Source organism: Tupaia chinensis, unplaced genomic scaffold (genome assembly GCF_000334495.1).
Source record: "Tupaia chinensis unplaced genomic scaffold, TupChi_1.0 Scaffold143089_1, whole genome shotgun sequence".
Lineage (NCBI taxonomy): Eukaryota > Metazoa > Chordata > Mammalia > Scandentia > Tupaiidae > Tupaia > Tupaia belangeri.
The window spans coordinates 586,008-591,902 of NW_006202933.1; the positions used below are offsets into that span (position 1 = coordinate 586,008).

The 5,895-nt window shown below is 38.8% G+C and overlaps 1 pseudogene; it reads left to right on the top strand.

The window, feature by feature from the left end:
• The first annotated feature begins 993 nt into the window (after nt 1-993).
• LOC102498872 (X-ray repair cross-complementing protein 6 pseudogene) lies at nt 994-3,091 on the top strand (annotated as a pseudogene).
• Nucleotides 3,092-5,895: the final 2,804 nt, after the last annotated feature.

Genomic DNA, 5,895 nt, shown 5'->3' on the forward strand with positions numbered 1-5,895 from the left:
GCCTCTATCTTCTAAGGTTTACAAATAAAGTATATTAAAAAGGTGATCCAAAGTAATAGTGTTTTGCTTTTGTTTGTTTGGTTTTTTTTGTTTGTTTGTTTGTTTTGATTATAAGATGTACAGATATGTGATTAACCCATTTTTCCTAACATGAACCTATTGTTTTTTAAAAATATTTGCTCTACTTACTGCAATGTCATATAAAATAAGAGAGGAAGAAATCATTTGGTGACAGTCCTTCTATGAAAGCAATCACTGAGTTGGAAAGAGATTTATAATCAAATAATTAAAAACTTAACTGATAGAGATTGGACACATATACTAACTGGGACAGTGCTAGATGAAGGAAGAAGTTGCTGCTTAGCAAGAAAGTGACATGCATGAACAAGCCACCATCTCTCATTTTCTCAGTTCTGACAAAAACTGGAGAGTATAGTCCACATTCAGAAGTTGGCTGTTGCCAGGACAGGCATTGTGGGTCTTATTATCTGTAAGTGTTAGGTTGTCTCCATTGGTGGATATGGCAGTGTCCTAAAGGACCAGCATGGAAATTTGCTCTGATTTCAGCCTTCCCAGGTGTACTGATCAAAAATACTTAAAAGACCACTTCACTCTCTTTTTCTCTTTATATTTTTTGGTGGTATTTTAAGGTTTTTGCCATAGAGTGCAAATGTACTCACCACACAGAGAGACAGAATATGAAAAATCACCCCCTGGGGAGAAGGCCATATGCAATCCCTTTTCCTCCATTCTCCTCTTTGGATTTTGAGTACATACATATATGCCTGGCATGATTTTCAAGCTGCCAGGTCTAGGACTTGAACCATGGTTGGCCATGTGGGAGTCCTGCACCTTAACCACTAAGCCATCTGCTGACCTCTTCTTGTTTCCTTTTCTGAAAGCAGATATTTATGAAAATCTTAATCAGAGTTAATTTCTGTTCCGAAGGAGCCATTATTTCAGAATGGGAATCATACTACAAAACTGAGGGTGATGAAGAAGAAGAACAAGAGGAGAACCTTGATGCAAATGGAGAATATAAACATTCAGGAGGATGTAATTTGATATTTTTGACTGATTCCTCAGGGTCATGTTTAACCATCAGGATGAACAGGAATTGTCTTCTTTTGACATGAACATCTAGTGTATCCAGAGTGGTGTACACCAATATGCTCATAAGCAGTGATAGTGATCTTTTGGCAGACGTATTCTATCGTACTGAGAAAGATAAAAATTCAATGAATTTCAGAAATATTTACATCTTACAAGAGTTGGATAGTCTAGGTGCTAAATGAGTCCTAGAGCTTGACCAGTTTAAGAGGCAACAGGGCAAGAAAAGTTTCCAAGACCTGATGGACCATGGATCTTACTACTCACTCAGTGAAGTGCTGTGGTCTGTGTCAACCTCTTTAGTGACGTCCAGGTCAAAACGAATCTTAAGAGAATCATACTGTTCACTAATGAAGATGACCCCCACCACAATGACAGCATCAAAGCCAGCTGGGCCAGGACCAAAGCCAGTGATCTTTGTGACATGGATATCTTTCTTGACTTGATGCACCTGAAGAAACCTGGGAGCTTTGACATATCTTTTTTCTACAGAGATATCATCAATGTAGGAGAGGATGAACCTTTGGGTTTATTGTATTGAGCAAACTAGAAGACCTAATGAAGAAGGTTTGCACCAAGGAAACCAAGAAGAGTACACTCTACAGGTTAAAAATTTAAGCTCAGCAAAGATTTAACACTCACTGTGGGGCATTTATAATTTGCCCCAGAAGGCTTTCAAGTCTTCTGCAATAAGACTGTATTAGGAAATAAATGAACTAGTGAAAGTAAAGACCTGGATTTTTAGTATGGATACCAGAAGTTTGCTTCTGCTTATCTACATCAAGAGGACTCAGGGACCAGCAGTTAACATAATGGCTGTGTCGCTGGACACCCACGTAGTCGACTGCAGTTCGCATCCTGGACCCGGTGGCTTAAACTCATACCAGGCACATGTGCGTGCGTGCCCAAGATCCCAAGAGGAGAACTGAGGAGAAGGGATTGCAGCGTGACCATACCCTATGGGGGGTGATTTCTTGCTTTCTGTCTCTCTGTCTCTCTCTCTCTGTCTGTCTGGCGAGTGCATGCACCCTATTGCAAAAACCTCTCCCAAAAAAATAAAAAAGAAAGAAAGAAAGAAAGAAAGAAAGAAAGAAAGAAAGAAAGAAGAGGACTAAGATCTACGGGATCTGTCAGATTTTACTGAAAAGAGAGGAAACCGAAGAGCTGAAATGCTTTTATGAGCCAGGTTTGAATCTCCTTGGTTTCAAGCCCTTAGTAATTTTGAAGAAGCACCATCATTACCTGTGGCCCTCTGTGTTTATGTATCCCAAGGAGATCCTGGTAAACAGGAGCCCGGCCTTGTTCAGTTCTCTCCTCAGCAAGTATCTGGAGAAGGAGGTCCTAGCAGTGTGCAGGTGCACACCCCATAAGAACACTCCACCATATTTTGTGGCTCTGGTGCTACAGGAAGAGCAGCTGGATGGCCAGGAAATCTAGGTGACTCCTCCAGGTTTCCAGCTTTTATACCTACCCTATGCTGATGACAAATGGAAAGTACTCAATACTGAAAAAGTCAAGGCAAACCCAGAGCAGGTAGACAAGGTGAAGGCTATTGTTCAGAAACTCTGTTTCAAATACAGAAGCGATGACTTGGAGAGCCCAGCGCTACAGCAGCACTTTAGAGGCCTTAGCTTTGCATTTGATAGAACCTGAACAGGTCATAGATCTGATATTGCCCAAAGTTGAAGAAATAGATAAAGGATTGGGCTCTCTGTTAGATGGGTTTAAGGTACTTGTCTACCCACTAGATTACAGTTCTGACAGGAATGTTCCCAAGAGAAAACAAGATGATGAGGATGCTGGAAGCAAAAGATCCAAGGTGGAGTTCTCTGAAGAGGAGGTGAAGGCCCACATCAGCAAGGGCATGCTAGGCAAGCTCACTGTGCCTGTGTTGAAGGCATGCAGGGTAAATGGGCTGAAGCATGGGGTGAAGAAGCTGGTGCTGGTGGGTGCACTCACCCAGCATTTCCTGAAGGCATGACCAGAAGTCATACGGTCAGCCACCCTTCCACTGTTGCCAGTCTGCCTGGTGGTGTTCTCACTGAGTAAAAAAATGTTTCTTCTAAGCTACAGAGTTGATGCACATGGGAATTTCTGTTGCTGTGAGACCAGGTGGCTCTCTCACTTCACTGCCTTACTCTATTATCTGAATAAAGACCCCTGATTTGGAAAAGAAGGAAAAGAAGAAAAAGAAGAAAGAAAGAAAAGAAAATAAAAATCATGCCACTGTCAGCCTTCAGAGATAACTTAATCATGCCACTGTCAGCCTTCAGAGATAATACAACAGAAACTCCAGTAGCCATGCAGTATAAGGAATATACACTTTGCAAAAATATAGTTTGAAGAAATAAAAAAACTGATGCCTCCGGAATTTGACAAATAGAAATCAGCTATCCTTGAGGTGTTGGAGAATCATATTTCCAGATTTATTATATGCTAAGACTTCCCAATTCTTAACAAAAAGTATGAATTATATAAGAAATAGCAAAATATTGACCATTCATAGGAAATTAGGAAACAAAATGAATCATCCCTGAGGAAGCATAAGTAATGAACACATCAAAGACATTAAATCAATTATCTCAATGGAATAAAGGAAGTCATGGCAAAGAACTAAACAGAACTCAGGAAAATAATATATAAATAAAATGAGAATATCAACAGAGGCAAAGATTATAAAGAGGAACCAAATAGAAAGGTGAAATAAAACATCTGCAAATTTGGTGATAAGGAAATTTTAATTATCAAGACTGAGGCTTGAAAGACATATGGGACATAAACAAGCATACCAATATATACTTACTAGAAGCTATAGAAGAAAAGAGATAAAGGGACATTAAAATAGTGAAAAAGTAGCTATAAACCACACAAGTCTAATAAAAACAGGAATACACATGGGAAAAGAGCTCAAGAAACTCCAGTCTTTACATTTAGTGATGATTTCTTAAATAAAACACTAAAAGCACAGGAAACTGAAGAAACATAGATAGACTGCACTTCATTAAAACAAAGAATTAAATGAGTGAAAAGAATCTATAGATTTCTAAGAATATTTGCTAATCATATATCTGGTAAATAAATGATGTCCAGTATATATAAATATTTTTAAATTCAACAACAATAGCTCAGTTAAAAAATATGCAATAACTTGAATAGACATGAGATAGAGTGACCAATAAGCACATGAAAAGATTCTTAAAATAGCTAATAACTAGGGAGATGCGGATGAAAATCACAGTGAGAAACGACTTCACATTCACTTAGATAACTAATTTAAAACCAAAGCAAATAAAAAAAGAAAGTAGTAAGTATTGGAGCATCACTGAAGAAAAGTTTTTGGGTGGTTCTTCAAATGCATATAGACATACCTGATTATCTGGCAATACCATTCTTAAGTACATAATCAAAAAACTGAAATAGGGACTCAAAGAGATACTTACACACCAGTGTTCCTACCACCATTATTCACAATTGCCAAAAGGTGAAAACAACTCAACTGCTCATCAACAGTGTATTAACTAGGCAATGAAATATTATTCAACTTTGAAAGAAATGAAGATCTGCTACACACCTCAACACACATTAGCTTTGAAAACATTATGCTAAGATAAATAATTCTTTTTTTTTTTTTTGGAGAGGTTTTTGCTATAGGACACGTGCGCTCGCCAGACAGACAGAGAGAGACATAGAGACAGAAAGAGAGAAATCACTCCCCAGAGGGGATGGTCACACCGCAATCCCTTCTCTTCCATTCTCCTCTCGGGATCTTGGGCACGCACGCACACGTGCCCGGTGTAAGTTTTAAGCCACTGGGTCTGGGACGTGAACCGCGGTCGACTACATAGGAGTCCGGCAACATAGCCATTACGCTAACTGCTATTTCCCCTAAGATAAATAATTCTGACATAAAGAACAAATATTGCCTGATATCACTTGTATGAGGTATCCAGAATGGGGTCATTCATAAAGACACAAGCTACAATTGAAGTTATGAGGGGCTTGGGATAGAAGTAATTGCTTAACAGTAAGAAGATGTTGATTAATTGGGCCAGCCTGAGACATAGTGGTTAAGGTACTGGGTCCCACACAGATGATTACATTGTTTGATCCATGACTGGGCAACTTGAAAACAAAACATCCAGGGTGTGTGTGCATGTATGCCCTAAATCCTGAGAGGTGGGTGGAGGAGAAGGTATTGTGGATGCCTCCTCTACTTCTGAAGTGCTTTCTCTCTTTCTTTTCTCTCTCTCTCTCTCTCTCTCTCTCTCTCTCTCTCTCTCTAAAGAGCACACATAACTTGTAGCAAATGTAAAAAAAAAAAAAAAAAGTTAGAAAAATAAAAGGAGATATTGCTTAGTAGTTACAGTTTATTTTTCCAGTGATGAAAAGGTTTTGCAATAGTTTTGAGGATGGTTACATTAAATGGTGAATATATTTAATGTCACCAAATTGTACATTTAAAAATGGTGCTTAATATATACCGAGTGTCTGCACTCTATGACTGAAACTGACTGACTAAAGGATGTACAAACACAAGAGATGGGTGTGAATGCCAGATATGCTATGTGTGGAGGAGTGGGGCCTAGGGAAGGAAATTTGGAGCAGGGATACAGAGACAGAGCATTGATGGGACAGGGAGGTAGTGCTGTTACCTGTTGAAGATATTTTGATCAACTGGACTGGGGAGAAATGTTCACATATTGAAATGTTCACTTTGTAAGCTCAATAATGTGATTGAATGTATAAAAAATGTAAAATTAAATACATTTTTAAAAATGGTGCAGG